This window comes from Anabrus simplex, chromosome 14 (genome assembly GCF_040414725.1).
Source record: "Anabrus simplex isolate iqAnaSimp1 chromosome 14, ASM4041472v1, whole genome shotgun sequence".
Taxonomy (NCBI): Eukaryota; Metazoa; Arthropoda; class Insecta; order Orthoptera; family Tettigoniidae; genus Anabrus; species Anabrus simplex.
The window spans coordinates 28,945,178-28,963,646 of NC_090278.1; positions in this window are offsets into that span (position 1 = coordinate 28,945,178).

Below are 18,469 nucleotides of genomic sequence, written 5' to 3' on the forward strand. Positions count from 1 at the left end.
ACGACACGCACACGATCACAGCAGCAAAGCAAACATTTTACCATCATAAACATACACATTTTATTTTGGGATTAGTCAGTGTTTTACCCTCAAGAGGTCTCATATATTGATGGCGGAGCCATCTAACCAAAGAAGATAAACTATCATACTATCTTCAAGTTCAGAGTAGCAGAGATGGACATAGTAGAGAACAGCTCATGGAATACATAAGGAGAGACTCTGTACTGCCGGTACTCTCATAATTTAAATCAATCGGAAAACTAGTCCGAAGATGATTGGGACTGCGGATTAAAAAATGTTGTAAATTTTGGTTTTTATATTTTCAACTTCCCTTATTGAATTGTTTTTGATTTATAAGGATGCCACGGTTTGAGAAATAGTTAACAAAAATATAAAATGAATAAAATATTAATCGAATTTGAAGATGTTAAAAGTGAAACCTACAAAGCTATAATAAAAAAATGTATTCTGCTATGAAGGATGGAATAACATTCACCTGAAATTCAAGAAGGAAATAGGTGTCAAATTCATTTCCCTTTCGAAAAAACAAGTGATCATAAATATCGTATGTCTCTCGTTCAATGCCACCCATCAATGGCTGCTAATTTCAGATAACCGCGAGCCATAAGACATAGCCTACACTGTTGCTAGGTAACAATGTCTGGCCATCCATACCTTACATCACAGCATACACGGTTGCTAGGTACCACCTCCGCCATGCATTTTATTACATGACTAGCAAATGTACCCGTGCTTCGCTACGGTATTCCAAATTGTATACGGATGTAGAGTTGCATGTCTCTTGGCGTTATCCGAGAAAAAGCATAGGGAGGTCCGTAGACGTTGTTTCCAATGTAAAGTGCGAGTTGCGGAGTTATGATGATAACTACAGGTCCACTTGACTACCACAATTCACTATGTTTTAGAAACGTTGAATAGGGTAAAATTTGTGTAAGTTTTCCACACAGTGAATTACTTTTCAGATACTTATGCGACAGCTTCAGGCACAGAATTTGGCTCACATATGGCTACTGGGTGGGCCAATATTCGTGTAGAATTTGATGATCCAAACATTTCTATAAGTGAATCAAATCATCAATTATAAATGCACAAAGTGCCAAATTTACGTAAATCCAGAAATAGAACCAAATTTAACGTATAAGGGACAGAGATACGACAAAAAGTTATAGGACCAAAGTTGCTGATCTCTCCAAATTGAACGGAGATTGTGCCTTCCATTTTGTGATACGACTTACCGTTTAGTCACCAAATACCTCGAAAGGAAAGTCTCCACCGTCATTAAAATTGCCTCCATATTTCGGTATATTTCGGGGGTAAAAAATAAAATTTTAAAACATCTCGTAAATTTTCCGTCGGCAAAAAGCTATAATTTTGCCAAATTCCTATTTTCTAATTCGTCCGGGAGATTGTGCTGCCATTTTGATATGGGGGAGGGGGTTACAAATTAAGACATTCAGGAAACTTTTAAGCCCATGAAACCTACAGGCTATCGTTTTGGATAAATTTCACCGACTGTGTTCTTATGCAGATTTGAAACTCCCAGAGTGACCCCCTCAGTGAATTTTGAGAATTTTAGATTTTTCTAGGGATTCTGAAGTCATCAGCTTGTTGGTACCAAATTTTAAGATTCTAAGATGCATAAAATGGTCTCATCAACTATCTGTTTTAATTTGTATGCCTTAATTTATATATATCACGCAAAACTGACCACAATTTATTAATATGGATTATATTTCACCCGCTTCCCCAGTGGTTCTAGGGGCGTCTTACTCCAACAGTATGCTTTCCAGGTAGTAAGTCATACTTGAAAGTCATACTGGAACATACACACGTCCATTATCTCGGTCATTTTTGACAATTTATTTTTTCACCCTTTCTCACCCCCTATGCCAAAGGTGGCTGAAGTTGGACTTTAAAAATCCGGAATGTTCCTATTCACCTCAGCGACGTGGCAGTTTTAAAAAACGTGAGTCTCACAATTCATCTCAGTGACCCCGACAACTATGTATTCGACACTATTTTCGATTAATTTTACATATCACTCTCCCATCGCCCCCACCACGAAGGGGGCTGAACTAGGACTTCAAAATATTCCGGAGTGTCACTATTCATCTCAGCGACGATTCAACACTACTTTCGATGATTTTTATATTTCAGCCCCCTCGCCCCCCTGCCCCTAAGGGTTCCTGGGGTGTATTACCCTCACGTGGTTTGTCTCCTGATACTAAAAATCCGGAGTGTTACTATTCATCTCACCGACTCCGAAAACTATGTATTCGACACTATTTTCGTTTAATTTTATATATCACTCGCCACTCGCCCCCACCCCAAAGGGGGCTGAAGTTGGACTTTACAAAATGCGGAGTGTCACTATTCATCTCAGCGACACGGAAAAGTATAGATTCGACACTATTTTCGTTAATTTGTATATCTGACACCCCAAGTCCCCCGCCCCTAAGGGTTCTTAGGCTGTCTTACCCCCACGTGGTTTGTCTCCTGATACTAAAAATCCGGAATGTACAATTCATGTCGGCGAACCCGAAAACTATGTATTCGACACTATTTTCGTTTAATTTTATATATCATTCCCCCCTCGCTCCCCCATCCAAAACGGAGCTGAACTTTGACTTTAAAAAAATCGGGGCTGTCATTATTCATCTCAGCGACCCCGAAAACTGTGGATTCGACATATTTTTCGATTATTTTTATACATTGCCCCCTGACTTACCCCCACAGTTCTTGTCTTCAGATAGTAAGTCATAAGTGTACCAAGTTCGGATGAAATTGCTCCAGTGGTTTAGGTTTTGTTACACAAATTTTCAGATTATCCACCCCTCTAAGGCATAGTTAGACCTATATCGAAACAATGTGAAATAAAATATCATTTAAAAACTTAATGACATATTTAAACGAGTAAAACACAGTTTAATCATTTTATGGCAATTTTTAAGACTTGCTGAATGTTACTAATTCCCACTTACATATATGTATTCACAAATAAAGAAGGAATGGTGCCCTGAGCTCCTACCATAAGATCTATCACTTCGGTCTATTGAAGCCTGTTCACAATCAATAAGAATGTCACTATTGGTTGGCGTATGGCTGGCTTATATCCATGGGCTTACTATCGTTGAATTAGGTGGGATTATATGCTCACACTTGGCTTGAGGATGTAATCGGTGATCGAGTTTCTTGCCTTTTAGGCGATGGTATAGATACTCTGTATATGCCTTTTCCTGGTGTTCCTCGCTCCTTTTCATATACGATGTAGTTTACTTCTCACAGTGTTTGAGAAATGAGAGCTCCGGTCGAATGGTGATCTGTACTACACAGCGTTACAATGATGACTGGAAGGGAGGACGTGAGCTTAAGTTACCATTTCACTGTAATAACGTTGATAGTAGTAAAAATCTGATGAAATTATATTGTTTTTGTTTTAATCAGTAGTCCATACACTGGTTTTATGCAGCTCTCCAAACCACCCTGTACTGTGCTAACCTTTTCATTTTTACATAAATGCTGCATCTTACATCTGCTCTAATCTGCTTATCATATTCGTACCTTGGTCTACTCCTACCGTTCATACCACCTACACTTCCCTCAAAAGCCAACTGAACAAGCCTTGGGTGTCTTAATATGTATCCTAACAGTCTTTCTCTTTTTCTCGTCAAATTTAACCAAATCGATCTCCTCTCACCAATTCGATTCTTTAACGCTGCATTCGTGATTCGATCTCTCCATATCACATTCAGCATTCTTCTGTAACACCATATTTCAAAATCTTCTCCTCTCTTTCTTTCTGAACTTGTTATTGTCCATGTTTCACAATCAGTGTTCGAAGTGAGCAAATTTATTTTCTTAAGGAAATCCTTCCTTGCTTGTGGTAGTCTGCATTTTATGTCCTCCTTACTTCTGCCAACGTTACTTATTTCACTACCCATGTAACAATATTCATCTACGTTCTTTAAGGTATGTTTTAACGTTTCGAAGGAAAATCCAAAATTCTTAACCGATTTTTTTGAGTTTCGTACCATAAAACAAAAAATATTAAACTAACAGTTTTGTATAATGCAATCAAAATTTTGTGCCTTATCTTCACCCAAAAAATTAGTTTAATGAAAAAACACATAAATTTTCAAAATGTCATAAAATTTCCAAAAATGTTATAATCTTGAAATTGTTTTCACCAAGTTGAAGTATTTCATTCATAGAATGTTGTGAACTAGGATCTTCTATTTATCAAAAACAGAAAGTGAGCTAGACATAATTTTTGACAAAAGTTTAAAAATAATTAATCACCCGTGTTACAATGGCTATAAAAATAATAACAACAATAACAATATTCACAATATTAACAAAGTACTAGTTTACAACATTCCCACATTCATTAGCTTTAATTTAATCTATCATTGAATTTTCTATCTCAGTTTTAAGGATATTTAAATTTATTTGAAATGTGGGAAGGTGTGCAAAAAATTACATTCAAGAAAAACAGCACTGAAGTTCTAGGACTAAGTTATGAACATAACCCACTTATTTGGGCACCTAGAAACTTGCCAGCTCCATTGGTTGGACCCTCTTTTAGAAATTTATTGTTTTCTTTTAGTTTTCTTCTGCCTCTCAAGTACTGCCTCCTCTGCTTTTGTTCTGCAGTACTTTGATTTGCACCTTTGTGTAATGGTACTGCATCAGCTTCAAGTACACCAGATGATGTGTACTTGCCAGGAGCAATTCCCATCTTATTCAGTATTTCTATTTCCACTCCGTTCTCCCAGTTGAAATGGCAAACAGCATCTATCACTCCTAATTTTAAGGTATCAAGCCCCACATTTATGTCTCCTTAGGACACCTTCTCCATACCATGGTATTGAATGACTCATTATTTTGAGTCAATCCATGCAAGGACTTAGCATTTCTGGGTCAGTGAGTCGCTCATATATAGGCTTCACTGCTTGAAGAATGCCAAAGGACAGGCCTGGTTTGAATTAAAACTGTTCTATCTCATTATTTGCTTTAGCTCACTGATATGAGCACAAGCTGTCAGTTCCTACAGGACACCAATGGTGGGTGGGACGGTCCTTTGTTGCTGTCAAATGGTACAATGTGGCCCATATGCCATTTGACATGATGTGAATACCGCTTGTGTTGGAACGTAAAGCAATTTCAAATAATTTTGCATCTTATCGATGAGTGCTCCTGTCAGTTGGGGAATTCATAATCACAGTTGCTGCAAAACAATGCAAGGGACATTCACTAACCAAATCTCAGAATTTCTAGGTTTTTTTACAAAAACTGTATTACAGATGAAGCAACTAGGGAAAGCTAATGCAAATAATATACGTGTAAAGCACTCTATGTCAATAATGGTATTGTAAATGTCACTAACACTATCAGATTCAATATTTACAGATGAAAGTTTGGACTGAGAATCACTAGCAAATGATTCCCTTACATTAGGCCTACCTTCCGTCTCACTATTTATACTGATAGCACAAGTAACACTGACATTCACCATGCTATGTCCGTTTCCATGAAATTTTCTCTTTTTCTTTGCTCTACATTGGCTTTTAGAACCCATTTTATACACACTCTCACAGAGAAACAAACTCTTTGGTCACAATATGAAAGACCACTTGGCCACAAGGAAGATTTGTTTATATCCGTTGCCTATCAATGGAATAAAAGTCTTTGGAATATACAAGTATTGACATCTGTTAGTCAGAACTATGAACTATGTACTCAGGAGGCATGTCACACCAAATAGGTAAATTTGAATAAGAAAATCTGACAAGATGTTTACATGTAAGCAGGACACTGCAGCCACGCCCCTTATCACGCACGCACGTGGCTATTTAAATCTTATTTTCGGATACTTACAGTTGGAATATATGTATGAATTATATCTCATTTTGAAGTAGAGACTTCAAGCTTTCGTTTCCAGTGAAAAAATTAAAATGGCATTTTTGGGCGAAAAAGGCGATTTCGAACGTTAATACATACCTTAAGACTTCATTTCCTAATCTGACATTTCATGCATCACCTAACTTCGACTGCACTCCTTGACTTTTGTTTTGGACTTCCTGTCCATACCAGTCAGAAATTTATCTAGGTCTTCTCGAGTCTCAGATAAAATAATAATATAGGCCTAATCAGCAAATCTCAGGGTTTTGATTTCCTCTCCTAGGATTGTGATTCCCTTTCCAAATACCTTTTTGATTTCCTTTACTGCCTGCCCTATATAAAAAGGTGGGAGTAAAATGCAGTCGTGACTCATTCCTTTCTGATTTGCGGCTTCGTTTTCAGAGCATTCGATTGTTATCGCTGCAGATTGATTTTCTTAAAGATTGTAGATAATTCCCCGTTTTCGGGCCGGGAACATATTGGATATTGTTCATGAGAGTTAATATTCATACCGATACATGAACTACTCATGTTTGCGTGCTACTGGGATTACATATCATGTGAATTCCAAAACATTTTTCTTAAATGGATACCCATGATTTTCAATAGTAACATTTGTACACTCACAGAATTTCGCTCAATACATTTGTTCCCCCGATAAGCGGAGTTTCCGTTGGCGGGACATGTTGGCTAGTCCGCCTGGACTAACAGCTACTGTGCATGAATTAACCTTTGTACCTTCTGCATTAACTGCAACTCTATATGTTCGAGCCCGAGGGTTGTCCTGTCCTAGCTGCTGATTGAGTGACGACCTAGCCTCGGGGCAAGTCATGCTATCTGACAGTTCACCTCACTTGATAGTGTCCCATTTCGAGCATTGTCGCTCTCAAACATGTTCCGATATATACATTTAATTGCATAGGTTTCATCAACTAAATTATGAAGCCATCGCTCACATCAAGAAGTTGTTGAATTCACTCAGATTTACTTGATTTTCCTTCTTGATAACAATTGCTGTGTAACAGCACGGGTCATGTAGTTATTATTTATTACGAATTCTGTTAACTCTGTTAATTTCGTAAACACCGCTACATATAAAACCAGTGATATGAGTTTGCAATTGCACTAACTTGAACTAAATTTCATGCTTACTAACTATGAGTACAACATAGGTGAATATATTATATTTTGCATACATTCTAAGCTATTATAAACCATATTACGGTGTTATTAATTCTCCGTGGCTCAGGCGGCAGTGCACCGGCCACTCACCGCTAGGTTCCGTGGTTCAAATCCCTGGCACTCTATGTGAGATTTGTGCTGGACCAAGCGCAGCCGGGACAGGTTTTTCTTTGAGTACTCCGGTTTCCCCTGACATCTTTCATTCCAGCGACACTCTCCAATAACATTTCATTTCATCTGTCATTCATTATTCATTGCTTCGGCAGCCGGCACAATTCCTATCCTCGCCGCTAGATGGGGCTTCATTCATGCCAAATGACAGGCACTGTGGATTTTCATTACTGTGTTATTCATTGTTTATTTAATGGTAAAACTTCCGGACTAAGCACATTAAAATGAAAAATAACAATTCGACGATTTCTAAATTTGGAAGAAAGGGAAAATAACTTAGAAAAATTGATATAAAATGACAAACTGCATGATATAACACTAAAACATATCGGACGGAGTGTGCCGGGGCATAACACTTGACAGTTGTTGTTTCGCCGCCATGTTGATTCCGATGTTGGAAGAGCGACGTGTTCTGGCAACGTCACAGCTTTCTATCGGTCCACCGCCACATGTAGGATCTTGTAGTAATATGTGCCACCCTTTCCCTGAGAACACCACTAGGTCCAGAATCAATCACTAGCCCAGAACATTATCGGTGGCGAACCCTCTAGGCTGGTGATCCAGGGCCTCCTAGTACGCCACAGAGAGGCTTGCCGTCCACTTCTCGCTTCGGCCAGAGCATTTCAGCGCGAAGGCAGGGGAGAGGTGTTGAGGGTGACGTCGCTAGCGGGCGGGGTCAGACTAACTTGCTCCTCCCATCTCAGAATCAGTATGGCGGTCAAACCGCCACAGTAAGTTGAATAAAATATCTGGTCACTATATGTTTGGAATGTTATTCGTGACTTTTTTTTTTGCTAGGGGCTCTACGTCGCACCGACACAGATTATGGCGACGATGAGACAGGAAAGGCCTAGGAGTTGGAAGGAAGCGACCGTGGCCTTAATTAAGGTACAGCCCCAGCATTTGCCTGGTGTGAAAATGGGAAACCACGGAAAACCATTTTCAAGGCTGCCGATAGTGGGATTCGAACCTACTATCTCCAGGATGCAAGCTCACAGCCGCGCGCCTATACGCGCACGGCCAACTCGCCCGGTGACAATTAATTTCTGAGTTTTAAAAATTCATACATATTGATGTACTAAGGGTCTCTAAGAAAAGTCAGATCGAAGTCATTGTTATGGGCTAAAGTAAAATATGTATTTTGTGTCCAGGTAGAGTTGGAACACCGGAGCCAGTTCATCATCACAAAACTCATCAGAATCCACCTCCATTAGTTACAAATCATTTTACATTTATGAAGCAACAGATGGGTTCGGCTGGGTCAGTAGTGGGACGGAAACAGTTTCAAGACGTTCGCCCGTGGATTCGAACCTCGAGGATGGTATTCTTTGGTTTCCAATTTCACACTAAGTAAATGCTAGGGATGTACCTCAATTAACCTTTTCATTCCGGTCGACTGCTGTAAAAGGCGCGTGATTTTCGGCTGTTTTCCGTTTCGCTACGATAGACTGCTGGGGAAGTTCGGCGTTGGATTTATCTCATGGCTGAATTGAGAGTCTATAGTTACGGCTATGATCACCAGATAACAGGAGTAACTAATACGAAGACGGTATGCTACTCACTTCGCACCTAGTTGCTCCCCAGTGCTCACTTATGCTTCTCAATTTTTCAATCGCTTTTATATTGTGAAAGGCCTGATGCCTGAGGAAAGATATACTGCGGATGAAGCTCTTGCCCTCATATTGGGTAGTGACCTTGAAGAAGATTATGATGATAGTGATTTGTCTTCTGATTCCGGCGATTCACACTTTCTACTTCCGGCAAGTTTTCTACTTCAATTACCGCTTCGTTGTCTAAGAGGCCGGTCTACTTCGATGATTCTACTGAAGATGAAGATAGTGAGGGTGAAGAATATGTGCCTGAACCACCGAGCAGAAAACTAAATTGGAAAAAGAAGAACCTGAATCCCAAAAATCATAATTTCGACGCATCTAATTCCGAACTGAAAAGTTTAGTTTTTTAATGTGAGTATCATAAATCTTCTGCATGAGGGGACTAATAGATACTGTTCTCAGAAGGTGCCTTCAGGTGGAGTTCCGAATTAAAAATAAAATTATATATATTTCACTTCTTTCTCTTCTCTCCTCACGTCGCGAGCCGAATGCGGACCGGAGACCGGAGCTGCGCCACCTCGGGATGACGACACGAATTTACTTTCTGTACACTCATTGAGATAAATCAAATGACATCTTGCCACACCGGAGTACTCAGCTACACTAATTGTTAGCCGCGCAGAATGGCGACTCTAGTAGCTTAGGTTGGCAGTGCTATTGCATCATTCATGACATAATAGTCAGATCAGTGATCCTTCTTCTTTAAGAAAAAATACTGTAAACTGTCATCACAAGTTTTATCAACAAATTATTTCGATTTTCAAACGCTCACGGGGCCAATTTGGTTTCCAAACTAGAGACTTATTGTACGACAAAGTATAATTTTTTCCATATCACCTCACTCTCATCTTGAAAGTCAATGACGAGATCAGTATGTGTTTGTTTACTACCTATTTAGCGGAGCTGCCTAGCGTTTAGTGCGAATGTAGTTGATGTAGACGATATCTCGCCAAAGTGTTGCCTTTCAGGCACAAGACCTGCAGCTAGCTGCGCTCCTATCTTGAGCGCCCAACGCAGACATAGCTTCCTATCCAGAGGGGATGAGAAGGGTAAGGCTAGGAGCTTGGGTGCGTGAGAGCAGACAGTTCACGTTACCATCCTGTGAACCGGTCTGTTTATCAGATATTTCTTCCTTTCGGCTGAGGATGTTCCTCATTACTTCCAACTTCTGTTCGAACTAGCTGCTATATGAAGGAAGCGCTATTCTTCTCTTTTATACTATGACCCAGTCTCGGACAAGTGTGCGTTTAACTAACTGTATTGCCAATCCCTTCTTAACACAGAAAGCATCGTCATTCCCTCCCGATATGACGTAACAATTCATGTGAGCTGTTTCCTGGTGGTGTCATGCAACAACTCACCATCTGTTGAGAAAAGTCAGGTCGTTCAGTGTTAATTTCTACCTGTAAACGCTCCGGTGTGACTCAGTAGCTGGCAGCACTTACTGCCGCTCCCCTGGTGAGGAAATCAAACATATGGACCATCCTCACTACAGCCATGACAAGACACCCAATGATTTTCATCCCTTCGGACCATTGAAGGGGCTAAAAAATCCAAGGAAGGTACCGCCTTTCAGCATGCCGTCATCACGTGGCTCATGCGAATGAATTCAGTTTCCTTCATGCCTTGGTGTACCGCTGGAATATGTGCTTGAATAAAAATGGCAAGTATCCTGAACTGTAATGCGTATCAATGTCCTACTATAGCGTATTATTATATCTGCCAGTAAAATACTATGTTTTATGCTGAGGGTATCTCTGAAATTAGCGTTAGTAATTTTGGGTGGGCAGTAAAGCTACACCGTAGTAATCAGGCAACCAGTTTTCGTCATCATCGTCCTCATGTTGTTACTGTGTGCCAGGACTCTGCCTTCTATATTCACTAGGTACAAATAGTCATCATCATCATCATCATCATCATCATCATCATCATCATCTGTTCACCCTCCAGGGGCGGGCTTTTCCCTCGGACACAGCGAGGGATCCCACCTCTACCGCCTCAAGAGCAGTGTCCTGGAGCTTGGCCGGGGATACAACTGGGGAGAATGACCAGTACCTCGCCCAGGCGGCCTCACCTGCTGAACAGGGCCTTGTGGAGGGATGGGAAGAATTGGAAGGGATAGGCAAGGAAGAGGGAAGGAAGCGGCCGTGGCCTTATGTTAGGTACCATCCCGGCATTCGCCTGGAGGAGAAGTGGGAAACCACGGAAAACCACTTCCAGGATTGCTGAGGTGGGTATCGAACCCACCTCTACTCAGTTGACCTCCCGAGGCTGAGTGGACCCCGTTCCAGCCCTCATACCACTTTTCAAATTTAGTGGCAGAGCCGGGAATCGAACCCGGGCCTCCGGGGATAGCAGCTAATCACGCTAACCACTACACCACAGAGGCGGACAGGTACAAATAGTGCCATATTTTAAACGAGCTTGCTCTAGCAATTGAGCTATGGCGTCCTAGGCCATCTTTGTCTGGTTGGAAAGGATCTAAGCTACAATTCTGCTATCACACTGTAGAGTGCGTGTAAGTCGCCCGTTGTGAGTCAAGTCAATGAATATTGAATTTCCACGGCCGCATTGTAATCGAAATCGACTTTCAACCTATTAGGTTGTGTTATATGTACACAGTACGTGCTGAAGATATGTTGACCATTTTTGTCTGTACTTAACATCTCTTAGCCAATGAGGTTGAAAGTCAATTTCGGGATTTTTATGCATTAATAGGTTAGAATGCAAAGATTATGAAACGAGCAGCATGTATAGTCTACCTTCACAACGATTATGCTATGGGGATTGCATAAACATTAGGGGTACGGCCCATTAGAACTCCTATAATTTATGTTACTCTTGCTACATTATGGAAGAGCGGGTGGACGAAACTTCCTATTAACCAAATTTAGTTAGCAGTCTATCCTTTTACGGCATGAAAATCCGGGCTGTGGTTATCACTGTGAAGAAATCGCATTGGAAACATTTACTGGGTTGTAAGTATTTTTATGAGTGCAGTGTCCAAAATTATATAGGGCGATCGGAAACAACGGTAACCGTGTATGTGTGCGTTAGAGGGTTGGTGATGCTCATAATTTAAAATAAATAGTTCGATACCTCGTGATATTGCCATTTTATCAGTTGCTAAAGATAACCATTGAGATCATTTCGTGGGCGAAATCAAATGGACTTGCAAGACGGTGTTTCTGAATCTGCACGTGGATTAACACGAGAAATCAGCATCAAACACAAACAGTCTGTGTCCCCGTATGGTGCGATCCTGTCAGCACGGATGTTCATGCTCAAATTCCTCCCCTGCAGAAGTTTATTTCCTCTATAAGTGTTATCAAACTGCTCTTAGCAGCTGAAAAAATGCCAAAGGGCGCGGGATATAGAATTATTTTTCAAATTATTGATCAGCATGACCAAGCCCCTCAAGCTCATATACCTAGTTCACGTTGTTTCTGACAGCGTTCCAGGTCTCCTTAAATTTCAGGAGATCTCTCGATTTTTTTGCTACACACCAGAAAACCAGAAAAACAAAAAAGTTCTCCCGAAATTTCTTCTAATCCCAATTTAAGGAAATGATAATGATTAATGGCACATAATGTATTTGTGCCGAAAAGTCTTTCATCGTCTCAATGCGTGACGTTTTATCAATAACATCACTCATTTGGTACTTCCCCGCATTCATTTTAGGCCACATTTGCGTAGTCTCTCCCCTATTATTGCACTCAAAACTCACGCCTTACTGCATCATTCAAAGGGAAACCACCGACCCTCACATAGAATACAAAATCTGCATTCTGCTACCAATTCAAAAGTAATAACAAAAATGTTATTAGCTTTATGTACCACTAACTATTTTAAGGGTTTTCGGAGACACCGAGGTGCCGGAATTTTGTCTCACCGGTGTTCTTTTACATGCCAGTAAATCTACCGTCACGGGGCTGACGTGTTGGATGCCCTTCAAATACCATGGGATGGAGCCAGGATCGAACCTGCCAAGTTGGGGTCAGAGGCCATCGCCTCAACCGTCTGAGCCACTCAGCCCAGCACTTCGAAACTGGCACACAACTTCTATGCCTGATAAATAGCTTCATCTACAGGAAGAGTGAGGAGGAGGAGGAAGAGAAGAAGCACAGAGTGGTCAGAGAGTACGGGTGAGTGAAATTGTATATTTTTCTCATAATAACTACAAATGACTCTATTGCTTCCTTTAGTTATATTATAAAGTATCTGTGCTCGACAAACTACCAAAACGTTCATTAAAACTCCAGGAATTTTTACGTACAATCTACTGATATTTTATTTGTAGACTTGGCAACATTGGTTTCTGACCACCGCTTTTTTTTTGCATCCGGAACATCCGTACGTTGCACAGCCATGTTTAGATTTCAATAGTCTCTTAAGATGGTAAAACTCAGAGTATATCACATGTCATCCATCCGCGTGGTAGTACTGCCTTCCAGCAGCGTAGAACCATAGCTAAACACGCTAAAGGTGTGCATAGTTTGTCCCCAATATTAAACACTTGTTTAAGCCTCCTGCGGGCTGTGCTCGCACTTAGACCGAAATGTGTTTGAAATTTCTGACTGGCAACGGTTTTTTACTATTTTAAAAATTTCAATAAATCAAAATACCTGTACACCGTAGCTGAGACCATGAGGTTATTTTCTTTCTTCTACTTTCGTTCACCCTCTTTTGGGTACGTTGAATCATTCATTTCTCTGTGTCTTGTTCTTTTCTTAGTGCCCAGAATGTCCTCACTCTTTCTGATCTTCGTTTACTCTCGTCTTATGGGACAATAGTTTTGTCTTCGAGCCTTCTATTTTCGTCTTTAGTTATTACTTTATATATTCGATCAAATAGTGAACTTTCTGTAATTTTTAATTCTACTAGGGCCCTTTCAGTTTCCTTAAACCCCTTGGGTTCTGTTTATCGGTTACGAAAGAAGTCGAAGATTTGTTTGTTGAATATTATTAGAGTTAATTATGAGAAAATGGCCGCAGAAATTTATCCTTCCTCGCACAGCGGTTTCAATTTTCTAGTAGATTGTTTCATTCTTGATGTACATTATCTTGTTAACCTGAACTTTTGGTTCTGTGATCATTCTTAACATTTTCCTTTCTTGTAGCTCGAGTTTCTCCATCGAGCCTTTGAAATTATTGTTTACTGTTTCTGCTGCATATAGTGCTCCTGGTTTAATCACTGTTCAATAATGTTTAATTTTGGACCCCCATGAAAGGGATTTCTTGCTGCGTCTTTTATTATTTGGAAGACCAGTCAAATTTATTTCTCCTGGATTCCGTTACTTTGCATTCCACAGCATCCCAACTAATCCATTCTCCGAGATATTTCAATTATTTTACTATTTCAACATTTTGTTCTTAGACTTAGAGGTATTTATGTCGGTGTTCGTTGTTTGTCTTGATTTTGGTTTTGTCAAAAGAGATGTAAAGACCTATTTTAGCTGCTTGTTTCTCCAGTTCAAGGATTTTCTCCCTGGCTTCCTCCATTGTTTCAGCAAATAAGACCATATCATCTGCAAAAGCAATACAACAAATTTTTAGGCCCTTCTTTTTGCAACCCAGTCTAATTCCACTCTTTATACTTATGTTCCATTCTCTAGCTACTTCTTCAAGGCATAGTTGAATAACAATGACGACAGCCCATCCTCCTGTCGTACTCCAGTTCTTATTTTGAAGGAATCTGAGAGTTCACCCATGAATTTAACTTCGTTTTATGGTATTAGTTGTTTTCTTATCCAAGCCCATTTCCTACAGGACTCTATCAATCGAAACGTATGCCTTTTTCAAATCAATGAAGGAGATTACGTGCGTCCTTGCCCTTGATTTTTGATATTCCATAATGGTATTTATTTTATCCTTTTTTAATTTTTATTCTAGCATAGTACAGCATGAAAATTCTAGTTCCGTAAAAATAATACAGTATTAATTTGGTTCTACTAACGTTTCAAAAAATGTGGGACATTTGAACAAATGACACAAACGTTATCAGTTATAGCAGGTTCATGAATATTCATTGCAAGTTCCAATAGTTGGATGCATGTTTGTCACTCTTGACAGGTAAATGGGCGAACTTGTCTCGTTAATGAATCATTTGTTTTAGAAATTATAATATTTTACCGTCCAATGCAGGTCTCACTGTCAGTTAAATTGGGTCTCCATATTTGACAGATTCATGTTTGTGGACAAAACAGGCTCCAGCCTGCGGTTGTGAACTTTTCTAAAACAATAATTGTTAAGGTTGGCTGACAGAATGATTTTGGTGTTAATGTAGGCAAAGTGGAAAGTCATTTCAGTTCCAACAAATGGTATCTATATAAATACTGACAAGTTTAGTATTTGTTAAAGGATTGTTGAGATTTTTCGGAACATTTTGAGGGCTGAAATGGGTCGTATAGACAGAGCGAATGTTTTTAATTATGTTTTCAACTATCGGGCAGTGTTTTATCGAGGTTCTTCCTAAGCCGTAGTGTTAAATACTGTAAAGCCTTAGGTTGTGTGTGAATTTGTATATGACGATGCTGCATTTAGAATGTTAAACTAGTAGTATTTATTCTAATGTTTTCTTTCTATGGAAATGCCTGTTGTACTTTTGTTGTTGCTGTGTCATAATATTTTAACTTTATTATCACACTGCTGTAAGTGACCATTGCTACCGGGATATTTCCCACCTGCGACATATTTTTTAATAATATTAATATCACTAACAATTCCAGAATGTTAGCTGAAGGATTCTGCTCCGCTAAATTCTAGATTTGAGATCAATTCACAGTTCACACATACTGTAGATATTGATCCCAAGATGTTGAGTGCTCAGCCCCAGGGCTGGTTTGAACCTTGTGACTACTCCAACCACAACTATTACTATACAGTCGGACAAGACAAAATGATACGAGTAGATATATATGTTCAAGTATCTAGGTGAACTGATAACATCAAGGTTGTCAGAGAGAAACATTTACACAACGGATGAACTAAATGGAAATGGCGTACCCTTTAACCAAAGATATCTACAACAAATGGTCCATGTCTTCCAAAGAAAAGCTGAGCTTTACTGAAGTTTCATCCGTTCAGAGATCCTATACGCTTCAGAATGTCTTGAAATGAACAAAAAAAGCCTGATTGACAAACTGAAGGTCAATGGAAGGAAGATATTGAGAAAGATCTTAGATCCCGTCAACAGCAATGGAGAATACAAAAGACGGCATAACGACAAACAAAATATTTACGTAGAGAAGATAACAGGTACCTCTTATAAGCATGACACGAGGGCCTGAAACAAGACTAACCATCATCACCATCTATCAGCGGAAGGAAACCAAAGAAGTTTGGTTCATTGAGGTGGATAGAGACCTTGAAGAAATGGGAACCACAAGTAATGACATCCAGGAGTGGTTCCCATTTACGAAGAAACTTCAAGCGTTCCAGGTTGTCCGGGACAGTTAAAAACTGGAAAGGCATGGACGGAGGAGAGGTAAGAATTACACCAAGAACGCAAGTACTAGGCAGGCATCAAAGCCAGTTGAAATGACGTGATCCAATGAATTAAATTATTTTTATTATTATTATTATTCCGAGGTATCTGTGGAACAGCAGAGGTGAAAGAAGGTGCGGGCTGGAATGGGTCTAACTACAAGTCCGAAAGATTTAACAATAAACAATGCCAAAACATTAACAATCTTTCACTAGGTGCGATTGCAATAACATATCAGGTACCATGAAAAAGGTTTTACAAGGTCAGTACATCCAAAATTTAGTAATCCGGGCTTCCAGCCCCTCGCTTAGCATTTCTTGAGCTCACGGCTCCCAGTTACAAGAAGGTACAAAGGTTCAGGGGCAGAAAACCCCAAGTTCACGGAGCACTTGCTCCCACCAACAACATACCTAGCCTCCAAGAGGCACACCTTGTAAGTACAAAATTTTAAGGAAAGTGCTATCAGGCTCTCAAATTCTCAACATCAAAAATTTACAACACTCTGGCCTTCTATGACCCAATTTTACAATTTGAAACAGGGGTATCTCGTACCCAACATACAAGGGCCTTTATGAAAAGGAACAGGTTAATAAAATGGCCCAAAATAACAAGATGTCTGGAGGCGAGTACTTGCACTCCTACATGAACACTTGTTAAAACCTAAGGGGGCACTAGGCCGATTAAACAGGGGCTATTCCCACACTAGCAAGGTGACTCGTATAAGAAAATTTTAATACATTAAGAATAGAAAATCGGTTATGAAAACGATGTCACCTCCAATCCAAAATGAAGGGGAACTCGAAAGGGTAAAGCACTCTCTATCCCGGATTTACAGTTAAAGACTTTTGAAGTTTTTGCGTTAGACAGAAGAAGGTTATATTTAGAAACTAAAGTTACATGTTTAAAGATTCGGACCTTCCCCTCGGGCTAAACTGGCGAAGAAAGCAATAAAGAAAAATGTTGTGTGGCCATTACCTTGACGGAGAACTGCTCCCTGATGAAAGAGGCGCCTACCCGCCTTCTGCTTTACACCCGCACTCTCAGAAATACGACGATGAAGTGGCCAAGAGGCGTGAAAAGCCACGGTTATTAAACCCTCAGGGAAGATTCGAGATCTTTCATGAATCATTAAGACACACCCACATAAATTTTATTGGCTGATACAAAAATGGAGAAGAAACACAGGATAGGTTAGAAATTAATTACAAAAATTCGGGATTAGCTAAATTTAAAACTGGCGAAAAGGAGGGAATTATTGCCAACCCAGAAATAAATGAACATCACTTAGTTACCAGAAACCTAGAGATACAAAACTTCTTCAGAAAAGTTCTTTCACTTCGCACCAGGGTGCAGGATCCTAGGTTTTAGTAGTGACACATTGAGACAAAAGTTCAAATATATTGCATTATCAGTTGCCCATTTTTATCAGTAGGAGATTACTATTAGGAGCAGAATTAGAATGCGTGGGATAGGGGTGTACCTCTCGTATTATTATTATTATTATTATTATTATTATTATTATTATTATTATTATTATTATTATTATTATTATTATTATTATTATTATTATAATATTCGTTTAGGAAGTCTCGGCTTGTGCCTGTAACATAATGGGCTGACTCGGCCTAAGCAAGGAGTCACCCTCTTGATTATGAAACTATCAATACAAATAAAATCGTAACGACCGTGTGTCTGTACATGAACTATTTTGGCGAAATTTCCGTACAATTATACCTTTGAGGTGTAATAATTACCATGTGCATAATTTTTTATCTTTGGTGCCTGTTTGTCTGTAACTTTTAAAACTACTGGATATATTTCTACCACACTTCATAATTAGAAAACACCTGTCCTTGGGTAGGTTTTAGGGCCAATATTGCTTCTAATTCCCTGAACTAACTGGGGTTTATACGAACCCGATAGCGTGATTTTGCACTCCCACAAAATATACACAACCAAACTCAATGGAAATCAATTTCTAAATCTTTTTTCTCATATGCATCATTTCGATACGAGGATTAATAAGAGAGATATCGTTAACGGAGCGTTTTTCAGTACAAGTCCCACCGGACTTAAGAGCGGATGCGTGTAAATCT